Source organism: Anabrus simplex, chromosome 14 (assembly GCF_040414725.1).
Source record: "Anabrus simplex isolate iqAnaSimp1 chromosome 14, ASM4041472v1, whole genome shotgun sequence".
NCBI classification, from domain to species: Eukaryota; Metazoa; Arthropoda; class Insecta; order Orthoptera; family Tettigoniidae; genus Anabrus; species Anabrus simplex.
The window spans coordinates 478,641-501,389 of record NC_090278.1 but is presented as its reverse complement, the minus strand read 5'-3'; positions in this window follow the sequence as shown (position 1 = coordinate 501,389).

Here is a 22,749-nt window from a genome sequence, read left to right as displayed (position 1 = left end):
TGGAACGCATAGGTGAAAGAAGGTGCCGGGGTGAATGGGTCTAACTACAATATCAAGAAAGAATTTAAAACTGAAATGGAAGGTTATATTTTTGAAAAGCAACAAGTTAACACATTCTCACTTAGTGAGATAACAATGACAAAAATAGAAAAATCCAAGATTACAGTACTTTAACTCTCTTGGGCTACAAGCCCCTAGTTTTACAAGTTTTGAGTTCCCAGCTCAAATTTACAAAGAGCACAAATTTACACAAGGGCAGAAATCCCTCAACACATGGAGCGCTTGCTCCCAACACACAATATCAAGCCTCTCAGAGGCACTTTTACAACACTAGAAAAGAGCTGACGTGCTCTCAGTTTTCCAACCCTATTTTAGGCGATATCAGAAAATTACAATCACTCGCCAGCAAGGCACAACTTACAAATTCGAAACAGAGGTATTTGGTACCCAAACTATTGGGCCGTTGCGGAAAAGAACAGGTTAAGTAAATGGCCCGAAACACAAATTGAATGGAGGCGAGTACTTACAGTCCTAAATATACATTCTTAAAGCCTAAGGGGCACTAGGCCGATGAAACAGGGGCTAATCCCAAACTATGGAGGTGACTCGTATAAGAAAGTAATTTACCACACTACAGAATGAAAAACAGCAATAAACGTACTCACCGCAAACCAAGATGAAGGGGAGCTCGAGAGGGTACATCACTCTCTATCCCCGATTTACAGTTAAAGATTTATGAAAGTTTTATGAGCCGAAAGGAGATTTACATTTTAGAGAAGTTGGTTACATAGTTAAAGTTTCGAACCTTTCCCGCGGGTTAAACTGCGGAGCTAGCAAGAAAAGTAAGATGGTAGATGGCAATTACCTTGCTGAAGAACTGCTTCCTGATGAAAGAGGCGCCTCCCGCCTCCTGCTTGACACACACACACACACACACACACTAAGTTAGATAACGATCAAATGGCCAAGAGACGAGAAAAGCCGTAGTTTATAAACCCTCGGGGAAAGTTCGAGATCATTCATGAATTATCAATTAGATATTAATTCCATTGTGGAGTTTTATCTCCCGTATGCAGTTATCAGACTGTGCCTGCTAAATAGGCTCCTGATAAGTTCACCTCCATACACCCCAGCGTCAGTGGGTTGGGTCTGACACATCCCACTCTGAAGAGTCTAGTGTCAGACCTAAGACGAAACGCTGGTTAATAGATCAAACGCCTGAAAAGCCATACATCTAATTTTTGATATGCTCTATTGGTGGAAAAATATCTAATTCCCTCCATGGGAACTTAGAATTTCCGTTCGAAATTGCTAGGCGGGCATTCATTCCGTTGTGGAGTTTTATCTCCCGTATGCAGTTGTCAGACTGTGCCTGTTAAATAGGCTTCTGATAAGTTCACCTGCATACACCCCAGCGTCAGTGGGTAGGGTCTGACACATCCCACTCTGAAGAGTCTAGTGTCAGACCTAAGACGAAACGCTGGTTACTAGAGCAAACGCCTGAAAAGCCATACATCTAACTAATAGAAGGTTTAGCAAAAGCTACCTTAGATGACTTCACCGTTAACCCTGCCTTACGCAGGCGATTAAGGAACTCTTTTAGATGATCAAGGTGTTCTTCAAAGGTCTCAGATAATATGACGACATCATCAAGATAATGTTATAAGCATTCAAACTTGATGTAAGAGAAGACCCTATCTAACAGTCTAGTTAGCAAAGCTGCCCCCGTGGTATCCCGAAAGGCACGCGGTTGCACTCATACAAGATCCAATCCGTGGCAAATGCTGTTAAATGTTTTGATTCCTCGGCTAGAGGGAACTGATTATGCGCCTGATTAAGGTCTAGGATGATGAAGAACTTAGCTTTGTAAGACCATGAAAAACAAGATTGTAGGTCGGGAAGAGGCACAGATTGTAACCCCACCTTCCGATTTAAACCCCTATAGTCAATTACAGGCCTGAAACCATCTTGGGGTTTCGGAACCAGGAAAATAGGCGATCAATACGCCGACTTAGGGGGTCGAATAATTCTATCATTTAACATCTGATCGATGATCTCCCTGAGGGCCTTCATTTTAGGAGGAGGTGGCCTATAAGGTGGAAACCCAACCGGGATCGAATCTGTAACCTCAATCCTGTATTCAATAAGGTCAGTAACACCAAGAGTATCAGAAAACACATCAGGAAACGACTGACACAACTTACGAATATTATCAGCCTGCTCCTCAGGTAGATGTCTAAGGTCTAACAACATCTCATCCTGGGTGGGCGAAACAGATGAACATGATCCATCCGCTCCCAATATTACCGGGCAAGACAAGTTCTTAGCCACAAACAATTTTACTTTCCAGGTGAATTTAGAAATACGAATTTTGGCGAAGATAAACCCTAAAATTGCTAAGGGAGAGTCTAATAGAGCGGTAACGGGATCACTATCCAATTCCACTTTCAGAAAATGTACCAGTGCGGGGGTTTCCGCCCCAATCCTAAGGTATTCTTTAGGGCATTCGAATGCGGGGTTAGAAGAACTTCTACCCCGTTCTGAGCTTTCGCTGTTTTTAACCGGGGCTGAGCCTTGGGAAGATGAATTTGCCAACTCAGCCGAAGCCACTAGTCACTTTCGATTATTCGAATTGGTGGAGGTTGCAAGTTCACGGTTCCTCAAGTAGAGGAGTTCTTTTAGGCGCAAGATTTAAATGTGCAACGTGGAGGTGTACCTCCCGGTACAATTATTATTGATTATTATTATTATTATTATTATTATTATTATTATTATTATTATTATTATTATTATACACCATCAATTATTCAGGAAATATCTCCAGTCTCATACTGAAATTGTATTTCTGCAACCTGGCATACCTGGCAAGGCGAAGAGTTGAATAGTTGGCATTTTCTTTCCCTCAGTAAGTGAGAGCGCTGTTCTTGCGCCTTGGCCTTAACATGTAACAAAGACAAATTTCGGGCCTTCTGCGACTCCAAACCCCGTGAGAGATGTTAGTGGAATGTACATTTAATAATAATAATAATAATAATAATAATAATAATAATGATAATAATAATACATTGGCGGAAAAAATATCCAAACACCCATGAAATAAGGAATGTACAATACGGATATTTTGACAATGTATTTGTCGACGTAACATGTCTAATTGATTAAAGGTAGAAGACTGTAGCAAAACGAATAGAAGAAGTGATATCATTGATGTAGTACGCCTGATCCGCCGCAGCGAAGCGCTGGCTTCTACTTTGGCTTCAAGGTAGCACCAGAGCTGACGAGACTTTTAAACCTTTGCGACCTGTTTTACATGTTAAAACACCGTAAGAGATCCTCTTAGGCGCTAATAGAATAGAATAGAATAGAATAGAATAGAATAGAATACTCCTATCTCCTAGTTCCGAATCGCCTGGAACTAGGGAGAGAGTAATAATTTATTGCATTTTGTATTATTCTCGTACATGCATAATATTCTTATTACATTTAGTTTTATCTACTACTACATTCAAAGTTACACTTACACCTAATAACTATTTCCACCTAATTACTAAATTGTAGTTTTAAGAAAATGAAATTCATTTATTTTTGCCCTAACATTAGCAGTATTTTATTGTCTAGGGCAACATGTATCTCACCTTTACTTTTAATTGGCTAGAGTATTTGTTTGTTATGAGTCCGAACAGATTTCTCCTCAGCTTATAATAGAATTCTGGACCTACAGCTACGGATTTCCGGCAGCTGAGTAAGACACATTTCATCTGTTGCAAGCTAAGCAAATTCACATGCAATGTAACGCATTAACAGTGCCAATATGGCTACAACCATGTTCTTGCTTTCTTTCCATACTTTTAGTTAGTGGTAACATCTTTAGTAGATTGTGTACAAGGAGTCTAGACCACCACTGCCTCTGCGTACGCAATGAGTCCAGGCGCACCCACCCCAGTGTGGACCCCCGGCCAGAGCCATTGACTGTGGCAAGGCCACGCCTTGGCAGAAGGAATGTGCTACATCTGTTATGATTTTTGTAACCTTTATTGAAGGTTAATGTGAGAGCGAGCTGCTACACCCCAGCTCTACGAGTGGGGATGAACTCTATTGTCTGTAAATCAGTGGTCAGTTCTTACAATTCTTATTTACAGATTTTTTCTACCTACTTATCTAATAACATTTACTAGCGTTTATTTTATCTTGATTAGCTCTCAAATTTTTTATATTGGTGACAGGAAGGGCATCCAGCCGTAAATCTTCATGTTCGATAAATGCATCGTCAACGGATTTTTTCACAATTTGTTTTACGTCGCACCGACACATATAGGTCTTATAGCGACGACGGGTTAGGAAAGGGCGAGGAGTCGGAAGGAAGCGACCGTGGCCTTAAGTAAGGAACAGTCCCAGCATTTGCCTAGCCCTTTCAGACCTGAAAGAAAACTGGCAGTGTGAATTTTTGTTTGTACGTCAAAAACTGACTAAAATGCTCTTAAATACATATATTTTTAGTTTATTCTACAAAATAAAAATTAACATCTGAAAAAAAGCACCCGCACAATTGTGCGTGTCAGGACTTACTTCACTGCTTACAAAAAAGAAAAATTACCTCAATGCATGTGAATATACATATGTACATGATCAAATGTTCTATTTTCCAGTGGGGAATAATTTAAAAGAATTAAATCTTCGTTCAAACACAAGTAAACGTTACATTTTCTACATTGAGGAGTTTTGATATTACTGCCCTTTTGGCAGCAGCAGCTTGTCGTCAGACCTGAATGAAATATGGAGGTGTCAAACCATCAAAAATTTACTAAAATGCTCTCAAATACATGTTTTACAGTTTATTTTACAAAATAAGAACTATCGGCTGAAAAACAGAACCCACACAATTGTGCGTGTCAGAACTTCATACACTACTTGCAAAAAATAAAAAAATAAAAAAATTCATCTCAGTAAATGTGAATATGCACATGTACATGATCAAATGTTCTATTTTACAGTGTGGAACGATTTTAAACAGTTAATCTTATACATTACATTTCTCATGTAGAGTAAGAGTTTTTCTTTCACAGTCCTTTTTGCGACAGTACCAAGCACTCCTGCATGCATTGGCTGTAAGGAAACCTAGCCCGCACATTTGTGTGTATCAACATTCAAAACCTTATGGTATTACGTACGATGTTGAAAGTTCACAATTTACGTTTGCTACGCAATCTACACACTTCATAGATTATATTCTGATATTCAGTAAAATTTCTAGATTAATATGAATGCAATAAATAAATACTTACTTTAGGTATTACTGCTTCCCGGCATAATGCTAATGAACTGTATTTTTAAACTCTTCTTACTTCCCCCTGGTAGTCAAGTACTAAATAAAAATAGCTGAAGTACATGCTACGTGTCCCGCACAAGCACTGCAGTCCGGTCTAGCACCAAGAAAACGTAAAATAAGCTCAGACATAAAATACGAACCCGCACAATTGTGCGTACACGGTCTGAAAGGGCTAGTGTGAAAATGGGAAACAACGGAAAAGCCCATCTTCAGGGCTGGCGACAGTGGGTTTCGAACCCCACTATCTCCCGGATGTAGATACACAGCCGCGTGGTCCGAACCGCAGGGCCAACTCGCCTTATCGTCAACGGTAAAAAGACAGTAAAAAACGTGAGAGGATTTGTATGCATGTAAGGTGGGAAGGATCATTATTCAAGGTAGTCTAATAATGTAGAACTTCACATTGTTTTATTTACATTTTTGGTCAAAATACATATCTAAATTCCTTCTTACAGGCTTCACATTCATTAATCATTGGATTCGAGCCTCTAAAATCATCTCTACTATCTCCTCGATGAGTATTGTGTCGTTGACAACGTCTGCATGAGGCTACCTCGAGTAACGACTTAGTGTAGAAAGGTAGTTTTCCCAAAGCAATATCTACGTCGTGAGTAGCATACGTTGAGAGAAATCCTGATGGTAGATAGTTAATTAGATGTTGCGGCATACGATGTAAGCTACCATGTATGTAATAGACTCAAATAGCATAACTTACTACTGAGAAATAAATAGTGCATAGCGCATCCGGCTTAACGTTCGGCGTACAAATTTCGCATTTACAGCTGTGTTTGGTGTTATCACTGAGTGTTCTGATAGTTTCTGTTTTGTTTTCTCCAACCTCATTCCTCGTTTTCTGACGATCCATAATCTTCAATAGTTTCTAAAAACACACTGATGACGACGGTGTCGATACTTTCTTATTTATTCACACACACTCTTTTTAATGGTTGATTACAATTGGCTTTTCGTCACACCGACAAAGACCGGTCTTTTGGTGACGATGGAAGAGGAAGGAACTAGGGAGTTGGCAGGATGCGGCCGTAGCCTTAATTAAGATGCACCCTCTAGCATTTGCCTGGTGTGAAAATAGGAAACCACGGTGAACTATCTTTAGGGCTGGCGACAGTGGGGTTCGAATCCACTATCTTCTGGATGCCCAATGGTAGCTAACTAAAATTGTGAGGGAATTTGCCTGTTATATATATATGCTAGGTGTGAGATTATATTATTTAACATTAGCAGACGCGAGATTGTTGTGTATAAAAATTCTCGACTACACATATGTGCGAACTTCGTCGTCGTGAAACGTTTTCCGCTCAGGGAACCACATTTTGACGGGGGGTGAGTTCGTACCAAACCGTTAGAGGTCAATGTCTCTCGCGGGCAATGCAGGTTAACACGCGAAGCCGAAAATTGAGCGTTCTATCTTTCCGGGCCTGCAAACCGAAATATTTGCTGGCTGTGATATGGGAAGTTGAAATTTTGTGCCCGCCAGGTTTTAGAAAAGTATATATAAAGTGCGCGTATACTTGTTGAGATTACAGAACAGTGTTTTCTTATTCAGTACTCCATGTCCGTCCACAGTGCTCTCTTCCTACGAGAAATTCTGCAGTTAAAGGATGATTGCGAACAGCTGAACGTAAGAGAAGTGGAAGGAGCGTTCGAACAGGCTGTGATAAATTGTATAAGGGAATTAACCAAAGAAGAGTTTCAGTTCTTCGTCAGTTATTACTCTTATATAATTTCAGACCGAGATAGTCCACACGTCTTTCTCTTCCTTTTACAGACATTTAACTACTTCTTCTGTAGTTTAATCTTAATTAAACTGGGGGAGAGTATGCGAGCTTTAGAAGAAATGGAAGAAGAATTGCACGGTGAGTGTAGAGGTTTTTTAACTTTTTATTTCAAGAAAATATCTATAATGGGATTTAGGAAAAGAGAATATTTAATTCTACATTAATTTTCCTTTCGACATATAATAAGAATAAGAAGGATAAAATTTTCCACACCTTACAGGTGGGTGTAAATGGGTTTTGTTTAATTTTACTTCAAGACAAACTAATCTAGGATAAGAAAAAATAAGGTTATTTCTTAAATTTTTTCATCTTGGTTTTTTACAACTTGCTTTACGTCGCACCAACACATATAGGTCTAGGAGTAGGAAGGAAGTGACCGTGGCATTAATTATTGTACAGCCTACGCTACTTGTCTGGCATGAAAACAGTGAACTATGTAAACTATCTTTAGGGCTGCTGACACCTAGTGTTCGAACCTACTATCTCCCAGATGGAAGCTTATAGCTGTAACTGCATGGCCAACTCGCAAAGTAGTGATTTTTTATCAGGAGAAATAAAAAAGGAAACTGAAAACGTTATATTTATTGAGTTATATATACGTTACATATTGTTTTGAATTAATTATGTATGGTCAAGACGTAGCCTAAATATTTTCTTGACTGAGGTAAAGCGGAAAGTCGACACCAACAAAACAAACACCACTGTTTCTTGTGAGAGAATTCTGCAACAATAAGTACGGTAGGTAAATGTAGTAGACAATAGAAGTGAACATATTTGATTTTATACTAGTATACATTCCGCCGATTTTTTAGAATGCACATTCTTCCGGAATCCATGAATTATGAGTGGAGTCAAGACCCAGCCAGGATACTAATACTTGGTTGCCCCTTCTGCGTAAAATTTTTTAATAAGGTATACGCTAGGATGTTTTGTCTTCTTCACTTCTTGTTCATAGAACGCTAACAATATTGGTTTAATTTGATTGTCGTGAAGTAGGTACCTTCTCGGTAATGTTTCTTTCACTTTTGTTATAGTAAATAATGCATTACTCCAATTGGGTTTATAGCCCTTTTTGAAATATCGCTTAATTTTGCTTATTAGTACTGTGCCATTTTCATGGCACGTTATTCATTACTCGTGTTCTGGTTCGTACTCGAACCTGTATATTTGTCTTATGCTTGATTCAGTCACTCTACAAAACTCAATATTTCCTAGTTTTGTCGTCAGATGGCAACGCTACGCCATCTTTAACCCTCTTGGAGCCAACAGCCGATCTGGTCGGCCGCTCCCCATCAGCTGGAAGAGGCCAGAGCTCCGCCTCCACTCTACTACTGTAAAGTGTCAGGCCGTTTTCAGTGGAAATACATGTATTTAAAAATTCGCGTATATCAACAGGTGTATAGCAAATACCGGCATGAAATTTTCTACATACCGACTACGTAGAATAAGAAACTGGTTTGGAGTGATATAAAGATTCAAAAACGTTTTATTGTTGATTTATAGTTGTCGATAACGCTTATTTTTAGGAAGAGAAATATATTTTCGCAATTTCTCACTCAATATCTACTTTGAAAAAATAATTTACGATACAAAAGAATATACGTAATTATGTATAATGTATTTCTAAATACAATTCTATAGAATAACTAATTTGAACGAGAAAAGTAAAAACGTAAAAAATAAAAATTCTAACATATGTCACTAATAAAAACAAGACAATTTTACTCACCGATAAAATTCGCGTGTATGTATCGATGTTTGGCAAATACTGACAACAAATTTTCTACGTGCGGACAACACAGTATTAAAATAATTCTGAATTATTAAATAAGTAAAAAAAATAGTAGTTGATATTATAGTTTTTGTTTTCACAAAAAAATAGTTTCTCGTTTTCGGTTGTTGTATATATTAGAAAAATAATTTTACAACACAACAGAATTTACGAAATTAAGAAATGTATGGCACTAAAGCCGTGATTTGCTTTGACCTACTAAGCGACTGCTGCTCAGTTCGGTACCTGCAGTTTACGAGGTGAATCATGGTCAGTGAGACGGATCCTCTCAGACGGAGTCGCTCTCTCGCCCTCAGATATCTCCTCAATTGCAATCATTTAGGGTCACTTAGATTGAGTGAACCTCGAACCAACCCTCAGGACTAGGCGAAACTTCTTGACCTGGACGGGAATCGAACCCGTGACCTCCGGGTGAGAGGCAGGCACGCTACAGTTGGCCCGCGGAGACCGGCATTTAGGTAATGATAGATATGTGACTATAAGGTTTAGCAGAGAGTAAGTGAAAAGTAAATTGAAGTGTGATATGGGCGGAGAATCAGACGGTAGGGCATGTTTAGGTCCTTCAAGGAGACAGGAGGTTAAGGAATGTTGTCGGGTTCATTGGGACAAATTTCCACAAAATGTTCTCCAGAGACATCTTCATCATCATATTCGTTATCACTAGTTTCATCTACCACCATATTCAGAGTAGCTTTAGTGGTGTTAGACACAATTAAACGTCTCTTCTTTAGCTGCAGTGATTCCGCGGACGTGTCCGGTATAATTTCGTCGCTACTCTCTGAACTAAATTCCCTTCCCTATCGCTATCCGATAAATCATCAGCGTTAACTTCGCACTGTTCTAAATACAGCATTAATTTATTGTCATCAACACCTGCTGAAAAATTATCACGTGAACAACATTTCCTGTCACAAATCCACTCACTGCAAGGAGCAATCTCTTACTGACCGGTTAGCGGTATTTGTTAACACAGGAAACGACTCTTGTGAAAGGTATAACACCCTCTTAGAACTGCCAAAGCAAGGCCAGGCACACAATAACGCGTAGCCCCTTTACTACAGGTTGTAACAAAAGTATGCACGTCACTATAGGTTGCCTCAAAATTACGTATATCACAGAATTTTAAGCCGGCCGATGTAATCGGCTCTGGCAACTTCCGACTGGATTGTTAACGCCCGACCATATCGGCTCTGGCAATTTGAAGAGCGGATGCTCGCACTACGGCCTGGCACCAAGAGAGTTAATCTCCAGGCCTTGCTTCCTGTAGAAGTGAGGTACTGATGGTTATTCCATGTTTTTAATGGGATCGAGTGGTAAGAACAACAAGATGGACTCCACACTAAACGAGACTGCTTTTCTGACCTATCAGAAGGTTTTTAGCAGATTTAAACTGTGATTATCCCTATCTGACTATTTTATTGTACTCTTATATTTCTCAGGTACGTGCATTTTTATTTTACCTTTTGGTGCATGCTATTCTGTCCTCGAGCGCACGGTTTTGTGTGTGTGTGTGTGTGTGTGTGTAGATGTGTCGGGCGTGTTATTTGCCTATCTGATGTGCGGTCCCATTGCTTCGAATTTACACTGACTGACAGAGCAAATGCAACACCAAGAAGGAGTGGTTCGAAAGGGATGAAAGTTGGGGGAAAAACAGAGACGGCACGGACGAATAATTGATGTTTATTTCAAACCGATATGCAGGTTACACAATGCGCACGGCATCGACTCAGTAGGATGTAGGACCACCGCGAGCGGCGATGCACGCAGAAACACGTCGAGGTACAGAGTCAATAAGAGTGCGGATGGTGTCCTGAGGAATGGTTCTCCATTCTCTGTCAACCATTTGTCACAGTTGGTCGTCCGTACGAGGCTGGGGCAGAGTTTGCAAACGGCGTCCAATGAGATCCCACACGTGTTCGATTGGTGAGAGATCCGGAGAGTACGCTGGCCACGGAAGCATCTGTACACCTCGTAGAGCCTGTTGGGAGATGCGAGCAGTGTGTGGGCGGGTATTATCCTGCTGAAACAGAGCATTGGGCAGCCGCTGAAGGTACGGGAGTGCCACCGGCCGCAGCACATGCTGCACGTAGCGGCGGGCATTTAACGTGCCTTGAATACGCACTAGAGGTGACGTGGAATCATACGCAATAGCGCCCCAAACCATGATGCCGCGTTGTCTAGCGGTAGGGCGCTCCACAGTTACTGCCGGATTTGACCTTTCTCCACGCCGACGCCACACTCGTCTGCGGTGACTATGACTGACAGAACAGAAGCGTGACTCATCGGAGAACACAACGTTCCGCCACTCCCTCATCCAAGTCGCTCTAGCCCGGCACCATGCCAGGCGTGCACGTCTATGCTGTGGAGTCAATGGTAGTCTTCTGAGCGGACGCCTGGAGTGCAGGCCTCCTTCAACCAATCGACGGGAAATTGTTCTGGTCGACATTGGAACAGCCAGGGTGTCTTGCACATGCTGAAGAATGGCGGTTGACGTGGCGTGCGGGGCTGCCACCGCTTGGCGGCGGATGCCCCCATCCTCGCTTGCTGACGTCACTCGGGCTGCGCCTGGACCCCTCGCACGTGCCACATGTCCCTGCGCCAACCATCTTCGCCACAGGTGCTGCACCGTGGACACATCCCTATGGGTATCGGCTGCGATTTGACGAAGCGACCAACCTGCCCTTCTCAGCCCGATCACCATACCCCTCGTAAAGTCGTCTGTCTGCTGGAAATGCCTCCGTTGACGGCGGCCTGGCATTCTTAGCTATACACGTGTCCTGTGGCACACGACAACATGTTCTACAATGACTGTCGGCTGAGAAATCACGGTACGAAGTGGGCCATTCGGCAACGCCGTGTCCCATTTATCGTTCGCTACGTGCGCAGCACAGCGGAGCATTTCACATCATGAGCATACCTCAGTGACGTCAGTCTACCCTGCAATTGGCATAAAGTTCTGACCACTCCTTCTTGGTGTTGCATTTGCTCTGTCACTCAGTGTATGTACCTCTACATTTTTTTTATTACATGAGTGTTGGTCATTCGTGTAAGATCCTGTAAAATTGGATCTGTACGAATTGTGACCTTGTACACCTCGTGTGTCTTAGTTTGCCTATCGCATATACCTTGTGTTCGATGCTTCTCATTCCTACGGAATACTGTGTACCTTATATTGAGGCAATCTGTTTTAGTAACCCGGCTTGATTGGGAGAACGTTGTGTGTGAAATTACCCTTTGGACGGACCGATGGCCTCGCGCCACATATATATTATTGTGTTCGGGTGGTTGGCTGTGCGTGCGTGGGTGTTGTACGTATGGATTGGACGGAGCAGAAGCCGCACTATATTATGTATATTTTGCCCGTATTAATTCATGTGACGTTTTTATTTTGTTCTTTCATTTTTGCTCGTACCTGACCGGGACTTGCATTTGACACATTTTTTATTCCTATGGCCGTCATTTTATTTCTCATTCCCAGTTTTCTTTTTCCTTTTTTTCTTTTGCGATATCTGACTGTTGATGTGCGCAAACTCGGGCTTGCAGCCATGGAGGTTTATGACTGAATTTCTCGGCCTCCTTGTCCCTTTTTGATTAATGTCTTTATTCCTTTATGATGGGTAATCTAATGAATGCTATAATGAACTAAGAGCAATAATACATGTAAGTGAACATCGACCTGTGTGGGCGTTTTGGGAACAAAATTGAGAGGGAAGCATGAGGGTATTGCGGAATTGAACGTTTGGATTTGAGCTTTATTACCGTTCCCAATTTGGTGGGAAGCTTGGCCGAGAAAACTTGGATGTTTTGCTCAGTGTGTATGTATTTCTCTTTAACATTTTTTCAATATCCTACTTGCATGTTTCATTGATTAATTTTCTCTTCTTAATTTACTCTTTCAATAAACTAGGAATTTGTGTGCAAATTTGGTTTTGATTCATAGTAACGTTAGTCCTTTAGTATTATTATTACTATCAAGGAGCCAGTTCAAGGCTGATATGTCGTCGCCTTTCCCTAATCGCGATCGCCGGATCTCGTGTTATTTGTGCTCTCGTTTCCTCGCCTTTCCCGTTTTGATTCTCTCCTTTGTCCTCATTTTCCGGGACACGAGTGCGGGTATCGGCTCAGTACTATGTCACCTACTTTAAGTGTTGGCAGATAAGAAGACTTATTTTCGTTTATTTCTTTAATTTGTACACATTTACAAGTTGTTGAAGGTCATTTGGAACTTCTATAAGTTTCATACGAATCGTACGATGTTTTCGATTATTATATTCATCTGATAATTTTGGTAGAATACGAAGCCAGTGATAAGAACCACGTGCGGAGAATCTCTGCCACAACCACTGCTTCAGGGCTCGATTGAAGCGTTCAACTACGCTTGCCTTCAAGCTGCTCCCTGTCGAATAATGTTTAATTTTTCTTTTTTTAATCCACTGTTAAAAAATCGTATTATAGAATTGTTTTCCTCTGTCAGATTGAAGATGTTTCGGAAAGCGTTTACATTTCGAATAAATACGTCCCAGATTTTCTACTACTCCTTTCCCTGTTTTTGTTTTAAGTGGAACTGACCATGTATATTTGGAATAAACATCAGTTACTGTTAACATATATTTGTATCCACTATTAAGTTTCGAAAATAGTCACATATCAACAAGATCACCGTGGTGAAGTTCATCATTCCCCTTGCTAATTACACTCCGTCTTTCAAAATTCTTTTGTAGTGGAGCGTGGGGCTCTGTCGTTATTTCTTCCATGATTTTGTCCATAAATTTTGGCTAAATGAATTCGTTCTGTGTCGTCTATTCGTTTCTTAAATAGAAGTCTGTCTATAGCTAGTTGCTGCCTATTGCTCTTTCTGTCATCACATTCAATTTCGTAGGTTAGTGATATATCCTTAGAGAAACTGACTACTTTAAGTCCGTTTGCGAATGGAAGCTCATCCAAAGCAGTGTTTATTTATTCAATAAAACATGATTTTCGAAGTCTCTCGTCGATTGTCAAAATATTGATTTTTGTTTTCGTGTGACGAATGACCTGCACTTCTAGATGCTATTAACTTTTTCAGTCTCTCTACTAGTTTGTTTGGATCATTCCAATGAACTAATTCTATCTTATGGTTTTGTTCATTTTCCACTTAGCTCCTAGTAACGATACTTTTCTTCCTCTCCCTGCAGGTTTGTATTTTAGTATCGAATCGAATAGTATTATTGTACCGGGCGGTACAACTCCACGCCGTGAATTCAAATATTGCGCCAGTTGAAACCTCTCTACAGGAGAAACTCTGAAGTTTAAAATCTGCATTAAATCAAAGGTTTCTCGGAAGATGTTTCTACAGTAAATTTTGAAGTGTTCTGAATTATGTCTATTTCGATTTGTATTTGTTTACTCTGTAGCAAGAAGTGTGCATTCTCTTCTAGATGGCACTACTTAAGAACTATAATTGTGCACCCTAGTGCAAAGTGAAGGAACTGTTTTTTGAAGAAATTAGGTATTCAAGTGGTAGCAGAGCGTGGTTGAATGGGTCTCAATTTAGCCCCTTTTGATGGCTAAACATTGTTTTCGTTTCGAACTCTAACAATTTTCTCAGTTGCTGGATTTTTTTAAATTTTTCTGTCATCATGTCCGGCTCTCGCGACGTCCTCCATCCCGGCTATTTGCGCAAGGAGGAATTGATATATGAATTAACGATTAGGAATGTTCAATCTGGAGGCACGGTTGCGATAGACACCAATAAGTTAAAAGATTCATTTGATTTGCCTCTTACCATCCCGACCTTGGGAGAAAAAGAGATCGATGGCGCTCTCTCCACGATCACTGATAACGCTACTGAGCTAGCATCTGTAGTTAGTTTTTTTGAAGTATGTGATCCATCTCCTAATCAACTCAAAAGAGTACAGGCCAGATTGTACCACTTTTATAATAGGGTATGTGATCTATTGGCTCTGAAGTTAAATAACCTTCAGGGTAAGGAAGCTAGTGCTGTTGCTGAAAACCTGTCTAAAATGTCTAGTAAAATTAGCCATTTGTTATCTGGATCTGCTATTCCAAAAACCGACCAGCCTATGGTAGTAAATATCGTAAGTGGGGAGGATCCCTCTAAGGAGTAAGGAGGTAGTACTGCGGAGGCTACCCAACGAACATCTGCTCCATTAGAAACTGTGTCCGATCGTCGAGCGTCCATTCCACCCTTCGTGTTAAATAATGCTCCTTCTGAATCTGCTTCTTCGCCACTTAGGCCCCTTCCTACTATGTCCTAGGGTTTCAGCAGTTTGCCCCATCCTTTAGCAATGTTGCTAAAAGGTATTTCTATTTTTTCTGTTAACTCTACAAGTGACGTGATTTCATTCTTAAGATTTTTAGTTGAGTTTCAGGATCATGCCCTTGTTTTTACTCTTTCTCCGTGTCAAATTTTGCAGATCATTTATCCCTATGCAATTGGTGTTCTCTCCGACAAGATAGTTAGGGCAATTGCTGAACAGTCATCCATAGAAGACTTCCATGCCCATCTCTTGGCAAACTTTATCCCCGCTCGAGCTAGGTCATCGCTCATTCAAAAGTACTACTACCGAGTACAACGGTTGGATGAAAATTTGGCAGACTTCATCCAAGACATTAAGTTTTACACTAGGGTATTTGCTCTACATTTCCCTGAAGATCAAATTGTACAGGCTATTGTGGAAGGAATTTCACCACCTTACAGATCATACTTGTGTTTTGCGTCGCGTCCGCAAACTTTCGCTGAGTTAGAGGCTATGGCTGTCTCAGCCGAAGGAGTTAGATACGCCGATACCTTGCGTGTCGCGAAAGAACCCCCTCCATCCTCCAGTAGTTTTCGGCCTCCACCTCGCCGACCCATCACACCCCGTAAATGTTACGCTTGCGGGTCGCCTGACCATCTTCGCAATAAATGTCCATTGATCAAATCTAGTAGGACAAATAATGGAGCAGGTTCATCCCAAGGCTGCTTTAAATGCGGCGCGTTTTCACATATTGCCAAGAACTGCCGATGCTAGCAGCACCCCCTCCTGCTCAACTTCTGGTGCAACTTCCACCAAGGCCAATAATAATAAGTGACTAGTGGCTTCGGCTGAGTCGGCGAACCCTTCTTCTCGAGGCTCAGCCCCAAGTAATCATGTCGAAATTTCAGGGAAAACTCTGTCTTCAAATTTATCTTTTGAAAGTCCCAAAGAATGTCTTAGGATTGCGGCGGATACCCCCACACCTGTTCCTTTTCTCAAAATTGAATTGAATAATGAGCCCGTAACTGCTCTTTTAGATTCAGGCAGTATTTGTTCAATTATTTCGGCTGAGTGGTATTCAAAATTAAAAATCTATTTGTAAACTTCCTGATTTTTGTTCGTCTTCGGTTCAATATGTTTCGGCCAACTCATCTCCATTACAAATTTTAGGTTCTCTGTATGCTAAGATCCGCATTTTGAAATTCACTTGGAAAATAAAACTGTTTGTGGCTAAGCACTTGTCTTGCCCCATTATAGTGGGAGCTGATTTCATGTCTGGCACTGGTCTAGTGCTCGACCTTCAGAGCAAGTCGTGCACGTTCAAATTTGCTTCGAATTGTAAAATTCCCTTATTGAAATGTAATTCTGTGCCGTGTTCATCTGTTTTACCTACCCAGGATGAGATGTTGTTAAATCTTAGGCATCTACCTGAGGAGCAGGCTGATAGTATTCGTAAGTTGTGTCAGTCGTTTCCAGAAGTTTTCCTCGGATACTCTTGGTGTTACTGACCTTATTGAATACAAGATTGAGGTTACGGATTCCATTCCCGTCAGATTTCCACCTTATAGACTATCTCCGCCTAAAATGAAGGCGCTGAAAGAAATCATAGATCACATGTTGAAAGATGGTATTATTCGGCCGTCTAAGTCGGCATACTCTTGGCCGATTTTTCTAGTTCCGATACCCCAAGGAGGCTTCAGGCCTGTGATTGATTATAGGGCTCTCAATCGGAAGGTGGTGTTACAATCCGTGCCCCTTCCAGACCTTCATTCTTGATTTTCATGGATTCGTAAAGCGAAGTTCTTCACAATCTTGGACCTCAATCAAGCGTATAATCAGATCCCTCTTGCTGAAGAACCTAAACATCTGACTGCTTTTGCCACGGATTGGAACTTGTGCGAATACAACCGCGTGCCTTTTGGGCTCCCCACGGGAGCAGCTGTACTCACTAGACTGCTAGACAAGGTCTTCTCCGACATCAAGTTTGAGTACTTGTACCACTATCTTGATGATGTCGTCGTATTTTCGGAGACCTTCGAAGAACACCTAGATCATCTGAGAGAAGTTCTCAATCGCCTTCGTAAGGCTGGGTTAACTGTGAAGTTGTCCAAGGTCGCCTTCGCTAAGCCTTCCATGTCATTCCTAGGGCATATTGTGTCGCCCGATGGTGTTGCAGTACATCACTCTAGAACACAGGCCATCCGTGATTTCAAGCCTCCCAAGGACATCAAGGGTAAGGCTAGGTTCATTGGTATGGTGAATTTCTTCAGGAAATTTATTCCAAATTTCGCCAATAGAGCGGCGCCCTTGAACTTACTACGTAGGAAAGGCGTCAAATTTGAGTGGAGACCTTCTCAACAAGCCGCTTTTGAAGATCTCAAATTAGCTCTCTGTAATGCCCCTGTCCTCGCTATGCCCGATTTCTCTAAGAAATTCATCGTCCAAACCGACGCGTCGTCGTCGGCGGTGGCAGCAGTCCTTCTTCAAGAGACCGAACTAGGGAGGCGACCCATCGCCTATGCATCTAGGACTCTTTCGGCTCAAGAAGCCAAGTATTCCATCTATGAAATTGAGGGTTTGGCTGTCTTGTTTGCGCTAGAAAAGTTCCGCCTTTATCTGGAACATGTCAAGTTCGACTTGGAGACTGATAACCAAGCCTTAAGCTGGGTCTTAGGTAGCCCGCTTCGTACTGGTCGTATAGCCCGGTGGGCCATCCGAATTTCTGCCTTCCAATTTGACGTTAGACATATCAGAGGTACTGAAAATGTTGTGGCAGACGGACTCAGTCGTATGTTTCCAATGATGTAGAGACCCATGAACTGGTCGATAGTTCTTCTCCTCCCGAGTCCATACGACCTGAGGTTAATTCCATTTTAACTGATGCTTCCATGTTGTTTAGGGATCTTGAGAAATATCAACGTGAAGATCCGACCCTGGCCCCTATCATGGAAACCATTTCTTCTGGGGAACATGTCGTCCTTTATGTGCTGAGGAATGGTATTTTATGTTGCCCGTCGAGGCATGATAAGAAGATGAAGGTGGTGGTTCCAGCCGTTCTTGTGCCCATGATCTTCAAGTACTATCATGAGACCCCATTAGGGGGGCATTTAGGTATCTTCAAAACCCGTGAAAAGATCCGGGAGATGTTTATTTGGAAAGGTATGGACGGTGAAATTCGTGAACTAGTTAAAGCTTGTAAATCTTGCTTGCTCAGTAAACCCACCATGTCCACCAAGGTAGGCCTATTGTCTTCTCATCGAGCATCGCGCCCAATGGAACGTCTGTATATCGACTACGTCGGACCCTTCCCCCAGTCAAAGGGGAATGCCAACAAGTTCATCCTTGTGTGTGTAGATGGCTTCACTAGATTCTCATGGTTATTTCCGACTAAGCTGGCTACCGCCCAGTCCAGCATTTCCTGTTTAAATTCTATCTTTGCTTCTTTTGGTCCGTGTCAATATATTTTGTCCGATAATGCGAAAGCTTTCACATCCAATCTCTTTCTTAAATTTTGTTTTGATCTATCTATCTTTCATGTAACAACTTCTGCTTACTATCCTCAACCATCTCTGGCTGAAGGGGTCAATCGTAATCTGAGGTCGGCGCTGATTGCATATCATCATGAAGATCATTCTAGGTGGGACACGTCACTGCATTGGTTAGCTTTTGCTTTGAATTCGGCGGTTCATGAATCCCATAAATTTACTCCAGCTTCCTTGATGTTCAAGTTTGTTCCAAACACGCCGCTCTCTAACCTTTGGTCTCTGTGTGATATTCTACCTGAGACAATAGATCCGGATAACATTAAAGATCTTTGGAAGAAGGCTAAGGCCAATCTTAAAGTGTCTCATGGAAAGGTTAGGGAAAGATATGATCGTGGACGGAGACCCACCAATTTGAAGGTAGGCGACCAAGTAATGATCAAGAATTTTGTTCCCGCGGGCAAGCTTGCACCCAGATTTCATGGGCCGTGTATTATTCTCGATTTCCTCACACCCGTTACTTTATTATTAAGCAACCCAGCCACCGAGAGGATCTTTAGAGTTCACCTGTCGCAGGTGAAACCTGTGTAATTTCCGCGCTAACTTAGCTGGTTTTTATTTTTTTTACCTTTTGAAAGAAATCTGAAGGTTATATTTTGGGTTTCATGTTGAGGCCTTCTGCCCTTTGAATCATGTTCTTTGTATTTAAATATTCATTGTACAACCTCCCCCGTCAGTTAAACTGCTGTCCTGTCCACCTAGGCCATTACCAAGCTCCCGTCTCCTGCTCAAACACACCATTGGCTAATTAAAATGAAATAAAAACTTCCACGCCGCTGGCCCCTCAGCCTCACCACAAAGACTGACCCTAAAAGCATTATGGTCCAACAAAATTCTTCCGCCGAGATCTTAATGTTTCAGTGCCCCCGCAGCCGTGCGGCGCCGTACCGCCACTGTGGTGGAGTACGGGCCCGCTCTACTCCAGTGAGGTCAACCAGTGTACGGCGAATCGGAGCCCTCCTTCCGGCCAAGGTTGATGTGCGGCGCACTACCTGCTAACTGCCTGCGGACTGTAAACAATCGTCGCGTGTGCGGCAGGCTTCACCACCACTACCCCTCTCATAGTAGCGGGAGAGGTGTATCTCAGGGTACTTGAGGGGTCCGAGCGGTCTCCTCTGAACACAAGCAGCGGCGACTGGTCTGGCCGTCAAACTTAATCAACAACTAATGCACATATTCAGCTACGTGGACAATCCATATCGACAATTATGGCGTTTTTGGATTCAACATCAACATATGGTGGACTTAGAAAAAAAAATTCTTCTTCCAAGAATTAAAGTTTTCCTTTGGAATTCAATTACTACAACCATAGAGACCTTTTCATCAAAATCTACTACAAACGTTTAAAAACTGGACTTAAAATAGTCGCACCCACCAATATCAAACCTATTAAGAGATCTCTGACTACTGAAAAAATTGGTATTTTCTCTGGTAAATTTTTCTTCATCCAATCTGCAAAAAACTTGGACTTTTTTAAAAAAAATTGTTTTCTCCTGTGTAACCCCTTGGAAGGACTTTTGGGCGAGGTGGAGGTCTGTACCGGGCGGTACAACTCCACGCCGCGAATTCAAATATTGCGCCAGTTGAAACCTCTCTACAGGAGAAACTCTGAACTTTAAAATCTGTATTAAATCAAAGTTTTCTCGGAAGATGTCTCTACTGTAAATTTTGAAGTGTTCTGAATTATGTCTATTTCGATTTGTATTTGTTTACTCTGTAGCAAGAAATGTGGACATTCTGTTCTAGATGGCACTACTTAAGAACTATAATTGTGCACCCTAGTGCGAAGTGAAGGAACTGTTTTTTTGAAGAAATTAGGTGTTCATAAGTTTGTTCTTTGTTAAATTTCTTTTAGTCATTTTTTGGGTTGGCAGTATAAACCTTCTCTTTCCGCCAGTTTTGAATTTAACCAATCAGAATTTCTGTAAGTAATTTTCCTCCAATCATTGCTTTCTTCAGGTTTCTATGTGTAATTCCTAGTCTACCAATAAAGTTGAAGGGGTGTGTCTTTTTCATTCTTGAAAGGTCTCGAATTTTCCACGAGGGTATAAAAACTGCTGATTTTCTTGTCTCCGGGCTACTTCAGTAACATCTTTCGCAGTGTGTGAACATACATAGCAGGGGCGGAAAGCGCCTCTTTCTCCAAGCAGCAGTTCATCTACAAGGTAATGGCCTGTTAACATCTTAATTTCTTGCTAGCTCAGCAGTTTTAACCCGCGGGGGAAGGTTTGAATCCTTTTTAATGTAAACCTTACTGTATTCATGTAAATTAGCCGCAATTTATGATAGAGAGTGCTTAACCCTCTCGAACTCCCCTTCATTTTGAATTTGAGGTGACTATGTTTTCATAACCGTTTTTCTATTCCTTCTTAAAGTCTTAAACTTATTTGCCAACTAGTCACCTCCCTAGTATGGGATTAGCCCCTGTATAACTGGCCGAGTGCCACCTAGGTTTTAAGAAGTTTCATGTAGGAGTGCAAGCTACGCCTCCAGTCAATTTGGTTTTTTGGGCCATTTAATTAAACCAGAGTTTGTTTTCTTCATGTGAAGGCCCTGTAGGTTGGGTACAAGATACCCCTGTTTCTCTGTATGTGTGCCTTAAGGGCAGTTAGGAAAGAAGTTTGTTGTAGCCTTTGATAGGCTTGTAAAATTGAGAGCGGGTCTGCTCTTTCCCTCTTAACATTGTAATTAGGAGCAAGTACTCCTTGTACTTAGGGGTTTTCTGCCCTGTAGCTATTGTGGTGGTGAACTGAGAGCTCAGAAATTAATCTTGGGACTCAAAGCCCAAATCTTGTAACAATTGTAATTTCTTAAATTGTTTTCCTGCTACTTGGTACCTGTTACTCTGTTGTTGTTATCTGTTGATTTTGAAAAGAAAATATAACCTTTGTTAAAGTTTTAAATTAACTTTAATTTCGTAAGTTGAGGCCTATTCCCGCCCGCACCTTCTTTCACCTCTAACTACCACGGATAACTCCGTAACAATTATTATTAAACATTACAGGCTTTCACCCAATTACAATGTTCCCCTATTCCAAATAAAAAACACAGAAATGAACATTTATGAACAAATAAAATCATACCAAATCTACTATGTGGCCTCTCTCATGGGCGGTTAGCCAGTCCGCGCGCAAGACGCCATCCCTAGATACAGAATATTTATTAGCTAAGCACTAACTACTTACTACTTAACTACCACTAAATCTACTATGTAGCATTTCACACATGGTCGGATAGCCAGCTCCACATGCAATACGCTACCTCTACATCTAACGAAACTAACTACTCAACTACACTAAATCAATACTAATTCTATCCTTAATCTGTCTATTCGCGACATCGCCCCTGGTGAGGAACTGCTACCACCCTTCCCTGGAATGTCACGACCATACATGTCTCACGAGGCCGGAAACTGATACCTCATAGACCCTTGAAGCTGTAAATGTTATTTCCTCACCACTCCTTTATGTAACAGCTCACATGTGAGCGGATTGCCAGTTCTACATGTAGCCTGACACGCCTGCATCCTTCTGCGAAGACGGATGCCAAAACTCGGCTCATCTTTCACTGTCTCACTGACAACTTACTTCCTCTAACCTAATACTATTCACTACCTTACACTACTCTACACGTGCAGACGTACTGAATGAACACTTTAGCTTGAAATAGGTAGGGCCCGTCTCACTCTCTCCCAGGTGTACGTCGCCAGCCAAATCAAACTAACAAATAAACAAACAGGCAGACAAACAACAAACAAACAAACAAACAAACAAACAACCTAATTAGAAGGAATGCAGTACGGCTTACATATCAATGAACTGAAATACTACTAATAAGAAAATATACAATAAGTAAGAAACAAAGGAACAAAGCTGAGCCAGTATAAAAACGGAACATAATACTAAAATTATAAATATTGTCGCCCCTACTTATTACTAACTTGAACACTATAATGTTCTATATCTGTGTGTCAAAAGTTGTGTTATGTACATACAGTACATGGTTACAAAACTACGTTATTATTACCCCATACAGAGATGATACTTCAAAGATT